Here is a 14,249-nt window from a genome sequence, read left to right on the forward strand (position 1 = left end):
GAGACATTATCAAAGAATAGCTTTCAGCAGCATCTCCCAGCAAGTGTTCAGTTCATGATAAAGGAATTCCATGCTCAAAAAAGGCTGAGAAATACTAAACATGATTTTTCTTAGAGAGTCACAATATATTTTAGTGTATGAAAACACCAACAATTAGAAAAAAAAATCTTGGGGCACCTGGGTGGCTCAGTGGGTTAAGCGTCTGCCTTCAGCTCAGGTCATGATCCCAGGGTCCCGGGCTCTAGCCCCGCATCAGGCTCCCTGCTCAGCAAGGCATCTGCTTCTCCTTCTCCCTCTGCTCTTCCCTTCTGTTCATACTCTCTCATGCGCTATCTCTCAAATAAATAAATGAAATCTTAAAAAAATAAAAAAGCAAAAAACTTTTTCAAACTCAGCTATTCTGAAATTCAGTTGACATGGACACTTCTGGCTTTGATGAGAATTAGTAACAACAGTAGCTGAAAACAAGACACCAAAAATTAAACAGGGGGCAAATGGATTGGGGCCAGAATGGAGTGCTCAGGTGGCTAAGGGCACTGAATGGCACCGATGGCAATGAATATGGACTGTTCCCCAAGGGAAAAAAAAAAAAATGGATGTATTCAGCTCTTTTCCTTGGACAGGTCTTAGGGATGATCCAGTGCTTCAGGTGGATAAAATTCATTTGGTCTAGACAGCTTTCATTTTATTGGAGTTGGGTCCTCACAGAATCACCTCTATTAGGATGCATTTTAAGATTATGTCACTGTTACCTAAAGACAACAGAAGTGGGGAACCTGGGTGGCTCAGTTAGTTAAGCATCTGCCTTCGGCTCAGGTCATGATCCCAGGGTCCTGGGATCAAGGCCCACATCAGGCTCCCTGCTCAATGGGGAGCCTGCTTCTCCCTCTCCCTCTGCTGTTCCCCTTGCTTGTGCTCTCTCACCCTCTCTGTTAAATAAATAATAAATATATACATACATACACACACACACACACACATATAAAATAAAATAAAAAATAAAGACAAGAGAAGAGACAGTCATAGGAGACCCATTCCTGCACTTGCTATGTGGAGGAAGTCAAGAACATTGTCTCATATGATGCCTTTTATGAGCCGAGATGCCCTTCAACAGATGAATGGATAAAGAAGATGTGGTCCATATATACAATGGAATATTACCCAGCCATCAGAAAGGATGAATACCCAACTTTTACATCAACATGGATGGGACTGGAGGAGATTATGCTAAGTGAAATAAGTCAAGCAGAGAAAGTCAATCATCATATGGTTTCAATTATTTGTGGAACATAAGGAATAGCATGGAGGACATTAGGAGAAGGAAGGGAAAAATGAAGGGGGGGAAATCAGAGGGAGAGATGAACCATGAGAGACTATGGACTCTGAGAAACAAACTGAGGGTTTTAGAGGGGAGGGGAGTGGGGGGGCTGGGTTAGCCCGGTGATGGGTATTAAGGAGGGCACATACTGCATGGACCACTGGGTGTTATACGAAAACAATGAATCGTGGATCACCACATCAAAAACTAATGATGTACTGTATGGTGACTAACATAATAAAACAAAATTTAAAAAAAAAGAAAGGACCACATTGAAAATGCTTTTTAGAACTTAGTGCTAAAAAACAAAGTTTTGCCTTCCCTAAGGAACTGAGATAGTTCCCCTTTTCTGACAAGTATTAAGTCTTTCTACTTGCTTTGGCTACCAGGAAACCCAAAGCTAAATGTCGGAGCAAATATAACAACCACATAGGCCTATAAGGACAGGATGTTTGGGATCTTCCTCCTACTCTTACTGATGCCTCCTCAGTCATGACCCTCCATTTCTCATACCCCATTACTTTATTGTCTGTGCTTGTGATGAACCACCACTGGTTTATCCAAAGGCCATTTGGGAATATGAGAGCAGACAGGTGAAGAGAGGGAAAGACAAATCAGGACAGACAAACAGAAATGACTGGCTCCTGCAAGAACACAGCACCAAGACATGGGATCTAGAATATTAATGCCTAAGTCTTTTTAAATTTTTTTAGCAAAAAAGTGTTCCCAGATAATATTCACCCCATCAAGATCTCCAGGGATATGTGTTTCTTACTGAACCATGCTTAGGATACTAAGGACAAGTTAAGGCTGCCAGATCCCACCAGTGGTTGGGTTGAAGGGATTCCATTGGGGGTAGGCTAAGGACGTAACCCTGGAGTGGCAGTGAGGACATTCCAGAGACAGGTCAGAGAACCTCACAGGTAACTCCAAGGGAGACTCTCTTATGGATCTGCAAAGGTCTGGGAGTGAGTGCACCTCTTCTGCTGCTACAAACAGGTTGACCTACCAAGAAGGCAAAGTTAGAATGAGGCACGACAGGAGAGGAGATACACACACAAACACACACGTACAGCTAACATGTTTGAGTGATGGGGTATGAATTTGGAAAGAAAACCACATATTATCTATTCAAAACACATTTTGTTTTGAGAAGAAATTATAGGACAAGCATTTGTGTTCTAAAGGGCTCAAAAACATGTTAATGTATAGTGGACTGTCACATACAGAAACTACAGTCAGATGTGGCTCCTGAACAACATTGTCAGCTTCATTACCCAACAAGAAGCTGAACCACAGGTATTTAATGCTATAACTTGGAAGTTAACCATCCCCCTCACTTCTGAGGGACTTTGTAGGCAGAGAGTAAGAATACCAGAATCTATAGTGTTGAGCAAGCTGTTACAGGAGCATTGATTCTGATTATGGTTTTCCAAAGACACAATTATGGCCTGCTTTGAAGGGCTCCTTATATGTGACATCTTGTAAGGTAACTATCCTGAGGAAATTACTGGAGAGGGGGTTGTGTTACTGCTTGTATAATTTTCCCAATGGAAACCACTGATTTATTCATTTCAACAATCAGAGAGGCCGCAGCTCTCTGGGTATCCTGCAGAAAGAGCCCGCCTCCCGACCCATAAGGTCCTGGGCCGGAAGCTTCACTTTCTCTTCCTGTTCTCCACCATGGCGCAGGATCAAGGTGAGAAGGAGAACCCCATGCAGGAACTTCGCATCCGCAAGCTCTGCCTCAACATCTGTGTGGGGGAGAGTGGAGACAGACTGACCCGGGCAGCCAAGGTGCTGGAGCAGCTCACAGGCCAGACGCCCGTGTTCTCCAAAGCTAGATACATGGTTAGATCCTTTGGTATCAGGAGAAATGAAAAGATTGCTGTCCTCTGCACAGTCCGTGGGGCCAAGGCAGAAGAAATCCTGGAAAAAGGTCTAAAGGTGCAAAAGTATGAGTTAAGAAAAAAATAACTTCTCGGATACTGGAAACTTTGGCTTTGGGATCCAGGAGCACATAGATCTGGGGATCAAATATGACCCTAGCATTGGTATCTACGGCCTGGACTTCTACGTGGTGCTGGGTAGGCCAGGTTTCAGCATCGCAGACAAGAAGCGCAGGACAGGCTGCACTGGGGCCAAACACAGAATCAACAAAGAGGAGGCCATGTGCTGGTTCCAGCAGAAGTATGATGGGATCAACCTGCCTGGCAAATAAATTCCTGTTTCTATCCAAAAGGCCAATAAAAACTTTTCAGTGAAAAAAAAACAAAAACAGAGTTTTCCATGTCCTGCCACTACAACTGGGGGTATGTAAAGTCAAATAAAACATGGTCTCTGCCCTAACGGGGTCAGTTAAGCATCCCAAAGTTCTGACTCTTTTCTTATAAGTTGACCTTTAGTCTCTTTCAAAATCCTTTCCCTTCTGAGGCAGGGTGAGGGTGAAGTAAGCAGCTGAGAGTGACGTTGTACTCTTAACAAGTACGCTTGCTTTGGGCTCTTAATCGATTTTCTCTTGAATTCTCTCTGAAACCTGAACTGGATAACCCTGGCAGCCCACCATGCCTTCTTGATATATAAGTTGTATACAGTGATGTGATGAGCACTGGGTGTTATATGTAACTAGTGAATTATTGAACTCTACATCTGACACTACTGATGTACTAAATGTTGGCTAATTGAACTTAAATTAAAAAAAAAATCAAGTTATATACAGCATCACTGCTGATAATTCTGTGTGCTTTGGAATCGGTCAGAGAATGGGGTTAAGAGCAGGAAGGAGGATACTTGCCTTTCTGAATAGAGGTTTTCTGAAGGAACCTCTGGTTCTCTTGGGCATTATGTCTACCAACCTCTCATCTCCCTCTAATTTTCTCCCTATTTCTCTCCTTCCTTTAGGGCCAAATTTCTTTAAGATAGATATATCCTCACCATCCTTATTTTTTTATCTCCCATCCACTCCTCTGCTTACCTCCCCTATCACTCCACCAACAACCTCACTAATATCCAGATCACATCCATGTCAAAAAACTTCAAGAACAATGTTCAATTCTTTTATTTGAGCTCTCAAAAATATTCAATACATTTGGCTATGCCCTCCTCTTAAAACCCTCTTATTTCTTGACCCCTGTTAGACTACACTCTCCTGGGTTTATTTACTTTCCTGTTCTCTAGCCACTTTATTTTATTTTATTTTATTTCTTTATTTGAGAGAGAGCAAAAGCGAGAGAGATCACAGAGGGAGAGGGAGAAGCAGCCGCACTGCCGAGCGGAGAGTCCGATGTGGGGCTCGATCCTAGGACCCTGAGATCATGACCTGAGCCGAAGACAGACGCTTAACTGACTGAGTCACCCAGGCACCCCTCTCTAGCCACTTCTATAATGTTCTTCTCATTCTCCTTTCTTAGTACCTCCATCTTTGCCTGAAAATTGTACATTGGATTTCCATAGGAGAGTATTCCAGACACTCTTTTAACCTCACTGTCCATACTCACACAGGGCCAGAAGTTGGATATGAATCACACCTACTGCCAATATGTAGGACATATCCACAGAGGCTTTCCACGGGGGGTGATTTCATCCACTCTCATAGCTTCAACCAGCACCTCTTTGCCAATAATTCCAACTGTGTATTTAGAGCCAAGAACTTCCTTTAAGACAGATCCATATGCCCACAGCCTATGCAACATTTTCATTTCTATATTTTACAAGTACCTCATTACTTAACATATTCAAAACTGAACTTGAGACCTGTTTTTCCTACAGTGTGTTATCTCAGTAAATCTCTCAAGACAGAGCTTTCTAGGAGCTTTCTTTGACATCTTTCTCTTACAACTCCCCATATCTAGTCACCCACTAAAGGCTGCCAATTCTACCTTCTAAATACATCTTGAGCCATATCAACTTCTATTCACCCCAAGGCCACCACCATAAGCCAAGTCCCCAAATGAACCTGCAGCTGGACTAGTACAAGAGTCTTCTAAATGACCTTCCTGAAGCACTTCCTGCCTTCTACCAGTCCATTCTGCACACACAGCCGGAGTACAATTTTGTAAAGTTATAGCAAGTATGAATCTCATACAGAGACTTCAAATGTGCAGAGATGTAACATCCTTCAGCTTTCTAAAAATCAACTTAGTCCTAAAGTTCCATAAGTACTTAGAAGTGAAAAACTGAATCTTGCAAAATCAAAGTAATCTACATCATTTGGGTTAAATACTCTAATTCAATCAATCAACCAATTCAAGATTCTCCTCAGGATTCACCAAACTGTGTTTCTTCTACCTTAGGATGACCTATGATCCTGTGATGATTACATACTCCCCAGCCTTGAGAGGGTAGGTATGGGGTAACTTTTCCATAAGCATTCTTTATCCTTGGTAACCCTGAGATTTACCTCATCCTGACTGATCCACACCAGTGATGTTCTCTGTCCTATAGCTTCTGAGCCAACTCACTGCTGATAATAACAGTAAGAACAGTAACAACTGCCTCTTATTTTGAGACTTCTACATATGTCAACTCATTTCCTCCCCAACCCTTGGGATCTGTCTATTATCTCTTAGTACTTTGTACTCCTTTCTTTCTCCTCAGGAAACTCAGGGCCTCTACTGCTTTTTGGACATCCCACTATATGCACATGCCAAATTCTCTCAGTCTGTCCTTAAAGGTACTCAGCCCAACATCTCACTTAACTACTGCCCTTGTCACTCCAGTGCCATGGTGGACACAAGGCTTCTCTAGGACAATGGTAATCTCCCCATGCTACTCATAGGAAAGCAAGCAAGATAAGGGCTTTCTCTGTTCTCAAGTTTCACCAGTAGGTCAGACATTCCCATCCTCAATCTTACTCCATCAAGATCTAAATCTTGAGAGGGGGAAGGGTGCCTTAAGTCTTTCTTAGAAATCCACACCAGCCACTAACTCTCTTGCTCCTTTTTCTCTATTCTGAAGCTCCACTCAATTGCCAAGAATGTAAAACAAAAACAAAAACAAAAATTCTCCTCTGTATGTCAGAGGGAAACTGGCTTTGAATCTATTCTCTCCCACACTCTTGTTTATGGATAAATTCTATGTACTCTTTTTTCAGGCTTTGAGCATTGATGCTACAAATCCTGCTTTGGGGAGATTCATAAAAACTTTCTGGCTCAAGAATTAGGCTCTTCAGGGGCGCCTGGGTGGCTTGGTTGGTTAAGCGACTGCCTTCGGCTCGGGTCATGGTCCTGGAGTCCCGGGATCGGGTCCCGCATTGGGCTCCCTGCTCGGTGGGGGGTCTGCTGCTCCCTCTGACCCTCTTCCCTCTCATGCTCTCTGTCTCTCATTCTCTCTCTCAAATAAATAAATAAAATCTTAAAAAAAAAAAAAAGAATTAGGCTCTTCATTGAAAACTCAGGCTTTCCCTTATACCTCAGTAAAGCTGGGCAATAAAGAAATCTTATCAAGATCTTTATCATTGCTATGGATTTCAAATAATCAATTGACTTCTTTTTCTAAGGCTAAATCTGTTCTTCCTCTTAAATAATGGATGTCACTACCTGAAATGGTAAAGACCATGGAACATTGAAAAAAAAAAGTGGGAAAAGAAAAACCTCAGTTTTTGTTTTATTTGGGGGTGTTTTTTTGTATTTTTTTTAATTCTTATATTAATCCCCATACATTACATCATTAGTTTTAGATGTAGTGTTCCATGATTCATTGTTTGTGCATAACACCCAGTGCTCCATGCAGAATGTGCCCTCCTCAATACCCATCACCAGGCTAACCCATCCTCCCACCCCCCTTGCCTCTAGAACCCTCAGTTTGTTTTTCAGAGTCCATCATCTCTCGTGGTTCATCTACCCCTCCGATTTCCCCCCCTTCATTCTTCCCCTCCTGCTACCTTCTTCTTCTTCTTTTTTTTTTTTCTTAACATATATTGCATTATTTGTTTCAGAGGTACAGATCTGAGATTCAACAGTCTTGCACAATTCACAGTGCTTACCAGAGCACATACCCTCCCCAGTGTCTATTACCCAGTCACCCTCTCCCTCCCACCCCACCCCCCACTCCAGCAACCCTCAGTTTGTTTCCTGAGATTAAGAATTCCTCCTATCAGTGAGGTCATATGATACATGTCTTTCTCTGTTTGACTTATTTCGCTCAACATAATACCCTCCAGTTCCATCCACGTCGTTGCAAATGGCAAGATGTCATTCCTTTTGATGGCTGCATAATATTCCATTGTATATATATACCACATCTTCTTTATCCAGTCATCTGTCGATGGACATCTTGGCTCTTTCCACAGTTTGGCTATTGTGGACATTGCTGCTATAAACATCGGGGTGCACGTACCCTTTCGGATCCCTACTTTTGTATCTTTGGGGCAAATACCCAGTAGTGCAATTGCTGGATCATAGGGTAGCTCTCTTTTCAACTTTTTGAGGAACGTCCATACTGTTTTCCAGAGTGGCTGCACCAGCTTGCATTCCCACCAACAGTGGAGGAGGGTTCCCCTTTCTCCGCATCCCCGCCAACATCTGTCGTTTCCTGACTTGTTAATTTTAGCCCTTCTGACTGGTGTGAGGTGGTATCTCATTGAGGTTTTGATTTGTATTTCCCTGATGCCGAGCAATATTGAGCACTTTTTCGTGTGTCTGTTGGCCATTTGGATGTCTTCTTTGCAGAAATGTCTGTTCCTGTCTTCTGCCCATTTCTTGATTGGATTCTTTGTTCTTTGGGTGTTGAGTTTGAGGAGTTCTTTATAGATTTTGGATACTAGCCCTTTATCTGATATGTCATTTGCAAATATCTTCTCCCATTCTGTCGGTTGTCTTTTGGTTTTGTTGACTGTTTCCTTTGCTTTGCAAAAGCTGAAAAACCTCAGTTTTTAAAACTCCCTAATTTTATTTTTATTTTCTGAGACAAATGCAAATATGATTAAGCACCTATCCCACACACACAAGCCCTCTTCAAACTCTGGGGTTTTTTAATTGATACATAATTGACATACAACATTGTGTAAGTTTAAGGTATACAATGTGTAGATTTGATACATTTATATATTGCAGTATGATTACCACCTAGGCAACACCTCTATCACATTACACAATTATCATTTCCTTTCTGTAGTGAGAAAAATTAATATCTAGTCTCTTAGCAACTTTGAAGATTATAATACAGTACTGTTTCTTAATCCCTATGCTGTACATTAGATCTTCAGGACTTATTTATCTACAAGTTGCAAGTTTGTACCCTTAAGCAACATCTCCCTAATTAACCCCCATCCCAGGCCCTGGTAACCACCATTCCTCTCTCTGTTTCTATAAGTTCGGCTTTTTACATAAACTTTTTATTTATGTATAACTCACATAGAGAAAAGCACACAAATTATGAGCTTGATGAATTTTTACCATGTGAATACACCCTTATCACAGCCATAGGCCAGGAAGTAAAACATGACAAGTATCCCATCTACACTCCCAGAAGAAATTGCCATCCTGATTTCCATCACCACCCATTAACTTTGCTAGTTTTTGAATGTTTTATAAACGTAATCATAAACTGTTTTTCTGTCTGCCTTTTCCCCTTCAAAATTAAGTACGTGAAATTCATTCCACAATGCTGCACATGGCAGTAGCTTATTATTCATTGTCGTTCCTTCATAAATTTCCTCTATAGGACTACATTACAATTTATTTATCCGTTTTACTGTTGATGGACATTTTGGTTGTTCCAGGTTTAAGGCTATTGTGAACAAAGCTGCCAAGAACATTCATATATGTCCTTTTTTGTTGCACATATGTATGCATTTCTGGTGGTGTACAACTAGGAATAATAGTACCAATTCATAGGGTTATGTGTTCAGCTGTATAATAGATATCACCAAATAATTTGTCAAAATGGTTGTACCAACTTAAACTCACTAGTAACATTGAGAATTTCAATTTTTCTACATGTTCTTCACCAACACTTAGTATTAGCAGTCTTCTTTTTTGTTGTTGTTGTTAAGATTTTATTTATTTATTTGACAGAGAGAGACACAATGAGAGAGAGAACACAAGCAGGGGGAGTGGGAGAGGGAGAAGCAGGCTTCCCGCTGAGCAGGGAGCCCGACGCGGGGCTCGATCCCAGGACCCTGGGATCATGACCTGAGCCAAAGGCAGGCGCCCAACAGACTAAGCCACCCAGGCGCCCCAGCAGTCTTTTTAATTATAGCTAACCCCATGAACATATTAGTGGTATCTTATTGTGTTAAAATTTGCATTTCCCTAAGGACTAAGGTAACATTTCATGTGCTTCTTTGCCATTTGGAGATACTTTCTGTGAAGTGCTTATTAAAGTCATTTGTCATTTTTTATTAGGTTTCTGTCTTTGATTTATAGGAATCCTTTACCAGACATACATATTAACAATTCTCTCCTTCCTTCTACTCCTTGACTTGCCTTTTACACTTCTTAGAGAGGTCTTTTAATAATTGAAATTCCATTTACAGAAATCTGTTGCATTTCTATATACCAATAATGAAGCAGCAGGAAGAGAAACTAAGAAAATAATCTCATTTAAAATTACATCAAAAATAATACAATACCTAGGAATAAACCTAACCAAAGAGGTAAAAGACCCGTACTCTGAAAACTATAAAACACTGATGAAAGAAACTGAAGGCAACACAAAGAAATGAAAAGACATTCCATGCTCATGGATAGGAAAAACAAATATTGTTAAGATATCTATACTACACATTTAATGCAATACCACCTTGGGGTGCTGGGGTGTCTCAGTTGGTTAAGTGTCTAACTCTTGATCCCAGCTCAGACCTTGATCTCAGAGTTGTGAGTTCAAGCTCCATGTTGGGCTACATGCTGGGTGTGGAGCCCACTTTCAGAAAAAAAAAAAAAAATACCACTAACACTTTTCACAGAGTTAGAACAAACAATCCAGCAATGGCACTATCAGGTATTTAACCAAAGAATACAAAAACACTAACTTGAAGGGATACATGCACCCCAATGTTTATATCAACAATAGTCAAATTATAGACAGAGCCCAAATGTCCATCAACTGATGAACAGATAAAGAAGATGTGGTGTAGGAGCGCCTGAGTGGCTCAGTCAAACATCTGCCTTTGGCTCAGGTCATGATCCCAGGGTCCTGGGATCAAGTCCCACATTGGGCTCCCTTCTCAGTGGGAAGTCTGCCTCTCCCTCTCCCTCTGCCTACTGCTTTGCCTGCTTGTATTGTCTCTCTTTCCCTCTGTCAAATAAATAAATAAAATCTTAAAAAAAAAAAAAGATGTGGGTGTGTGGGTGTGTGTGTGTGTGTATATACATATATACTTGTATATGCCATTAAAAAAAACGAAATCTTGCCATTTGCAATGACATGGATGGAGCTAGACAATATAATGCTAAGCGAAATAAGTCAGAGAAAGACAAAAAAAATATGATTTCATTCATATATGGAATTTAAGAAACAAAACAAATGAGCAAAGGGGAAAAAAGAGAGAGAGAGAGAGACAACCAAGAAACAGACTCTCAACTATAGAGAACAAACTGAGGGTTACCAAAGGGGAGATAGGTAAGGGATGGGTGAAATAGGTGATGGGGCTTAAGGAGTGTACTTGTCATGATGAGCACCAGGTAATTAAAATAAAAACTTTAAATTCTTAATTTTAATGCAGTTGAAATTATCAATCTTTTCCTTTATGTTTAGTGTTTCTTGTATTCCCTTAAGTAATCTTTGCTGTACCACAATACCACTAAGATATTCTATGTTATATTCTCAAAGCTTTATTATCTTATTTCTCACACTTAGTTACAATCCACCTGAGATTGGTATTTTACATCATGTACAGTACTAGTCAAGATTCATTTTTTTTTCCATATGGCTATCTAATTTACCCAACAACATTTATTCAAGAAACTATCGTTTTCCCACTGTATTACAAAAATACACTTTTGTTCTAAGTCATGTGACCATATGAGGCTCTTTCTGGGCTCTCTGTTTTGTTCCATTTACCCTCTGTAATACTTTTGTCTTGATTCCTAACCAACTCCCCTCATTTAACTATCCCTTTATTAGGTCTGACCTTAAATATTCCTTCCTCAGGAAAGTCTTTTCCAAATTAGCTGTAATCACCATCTTTCAGGCTCCAACAGACTGTTCTTTTCATTTGTATCATTCATAATTCTATTAGATACATTCTGATAGGCACATTCTATTTAACGTATGAATCCTCTATACTCAAAGCTCCATGAAAAAAGTGAGTGTCTCTCATGTTAATGGCAGGATTATTAGTCACAGTACAGTGCCTGGGTCACAGGAAGTCCTTTATAATGCAGTTTTGTTTTGTTTTGTTTAACTCAGTAACCACTCAGTCTAATACTTCTTCATTTCCCTTAGCAAGTGTTTATTCCTCAAATGTTGATGTCAGCAAAGTTCCTGCCTTAACTTGTTGGCCCTCTCTGCCTACCCTCTATCCAAAGGCAATCTCATCTACTCACATGGGTTTAACTACTAGCTAGTTAAAAATGACTTAAAAATATACTTCTTCCACCCTGACCACAAGCTTCAGATTTTTATATCTAATTGCCTACTAAGTATTTCTAACTAGATGCTATGCAGACATTTCAAACTCAACCTGTTCCAACTGAACTCATCTTTTACCCACTCCTCCACTCCCACCCCCATCTGCCCCTCCTGCTCTTACATACACCATTTCAATTAATGGTGCCATCAACCACGTAGTTTCCTAAAGCAGAAATCTTGTAGTCATTCTAAAGTCCTTTATCTCCACCTACCCACACCTTTTCATTCACTAATTATTCCTCCCACATGGTTCTATAATCCTTCTCCCATCCCTACTACTACTGCCTAATCAGGTTTCTATTCTTTCTTACCTTGACTACTGAAATAGCTTACTAATAACTCTCTTTATCTATATTTTGCCCTACTTTGAAGCTCTTCCACATAGCATTGAGAATGACATATCTAAAATTCACTTTGACTACAAAGTTTTCATGCTTAAACCTCTTCCAAGGCTTTCCAGAGCCTTGCTATTCAGTTAACACACCAGGCTCTGTAAAGCTTGAGTCTTGATTTATTTTTTCACTTCTACCTTCTATTTTACCTTCTAATAATTTCCAACTGCTTTCAATTGCTATTAAACAATGATGTTTCCTTCACGTTTAGCTTTCTTTATGGTGTTCCCCATGCCTGGAGAGTCACTCAACTCTTACCTTTCCTTCAAGATCAGATTCTAGAAACATTTCTTCCAGGAAGCCCAAACCTCTGGGTGGGACTGATTCATCTCTGCTCTCCCACAACCCCATAGCAAACTTCATTACCACATAATTTATAGTCTGTCTCCTACACTATAGTCTGTCTCCTACCTTGACAGCTGGCCTAATATCATATTTGTCTTTGTGCCCTGGGATGTAGTAGACAGCCTGGCATATATTAGGTATCTAACAAGAGCTACTGCACTGAAATTTTTAGATCACTTTGAATCTCCCTGATAGAATCCAATATCCATGTTGCCCTTCTTTCTTGTATTCTGTTGAATTCCAATTTTATTCCAGGTGACAATGTGCCCAGCTCAGTGACTACATTTCCTACCCTCCCTTGCCATGACAGATGATCAATAAGATGTAAGAACTCACTGCTGGCTTTCTGGAAACCACTTTAAAGGAGACTGACTCAACTGACTCAACATTTTGTCATTTATTCCTCCCCTCCTTCTCCCTGAACTATGTTCACCATGACTGAAATCCAGAAGACATCATGTGTCCTTGAAGATGTAAAGCCATGCTCCACAGAAAGATAGGAGTGTGCTTCCCTAATGACTACAGAGCTTCACACAAGCACAGCACAGCTTTCTCTTAGACGTTTGTTACAGAAGAGAATATGGCACCTGCTTTGCTTAGCTTATCTGGGTCTTTGCTACCAGCAGCTGAAAGCAACAGTAGCTGTTAGCTGTGAATAAAAGTTTATTCTTCAATTGCAAATTAAAAGTGATCATGGGGGCGCCTGGGTGGCTTAGTCATTAAGCATCTGCCTTCAGCTCAGGTCATGATCCCAGGGTCCTGGGATCCAGCCCCACATCCATCTCCCTGCTCTGTGGGAAGCCTGCTTCTCCCTCTCCCACTCCCCCTGCTCGTGTTCCCTCTCTCGCTGTGTCTCTCTCTGTCAAATAAATAAATAAAATCTTTAAAAAATAATAAAAATAAAATAAAATAGATCATGAAGTCTGCTTAATTGGAATCATCTAGGATGGATGCACTATTTCTAAATATATTGCCCTACTCAACTTCATCCTGAAACTGGCAGGCTGGCTGAGTTTTAATATGACAGTGAGGCATTTTGTTTTTCCAGTTGTTAGCTCTTAGAACTAGTCACTTTAGTAGAGTTGGAGTTTCTGAGATGACGACTTGGGTAACTTTTATAGTATTCTTATTCACAGCTAGTAACTATAATGGGGGATTTCATAGTGACAAATTAAGACATATGGACAGAGTAATTAGAGTTCTTTCAAGAACTTACAACCAAGAGAGCATTAATAAACCATTATTCATATACTCTAATTTGCATGTATCTATGTGTATGCACATAGATATAAGATTAAGATATAAATCTTATGCAGATAGCAAACATAAATCATTGAGCAAGCCTCCCCATACATACACACACATTAGAATACACTGGTTTCTGAGTCTCTGACTTAACAGGTATCATATCCTGTGTTTCTAACCACTTACTCACTTTGTTTATCTCGTTCCTTCCTCGGGGTTACCACCATTTTCTCACTACATTGACTAGGTTTAAACTCTCTTAAGTTGATACCTAGACACTGATACCATGTGGCCTCTTCTGCGGGCATTTAAGGCTAACTTTTCAACAATCATCCGTGACCATTTTTTTTTCTTTTTTTAAAAATTTTATTTATTTA

General features: G+C 40.3%; 1 pseudogene; it reads left to right on the forward strand.

The window, feature by feature from the left end:
• The first annotated feature begins 2,962 nt into the window (after window positions 1-2,962).
• LOC123841730 (large ribosomal subunit protein uL5-like) lies at window positions 2,963-3,581 on the forward strand (annotated as a pseudogene).
• Window positions 3,582-14,249: the final 10,668 nt, after the last annotated feature.

Source organism: Mirounga angustirostris, unplaced genomic scaffold (assembly GCF_029215605.1).
Source record: "Mirounga angustirostris isolate CCGP_5_RB_7025 unplaced genomic scaffold, mMirAng1.0.hap1 SCAF_1, whole genome shotgun sequence".
Lineage (NCBI taxonomy): Eukaryota > Metazoa > Chordata > Mammalia > Carnivora > Phocidae > Mirounga > Mirounga angustirostris.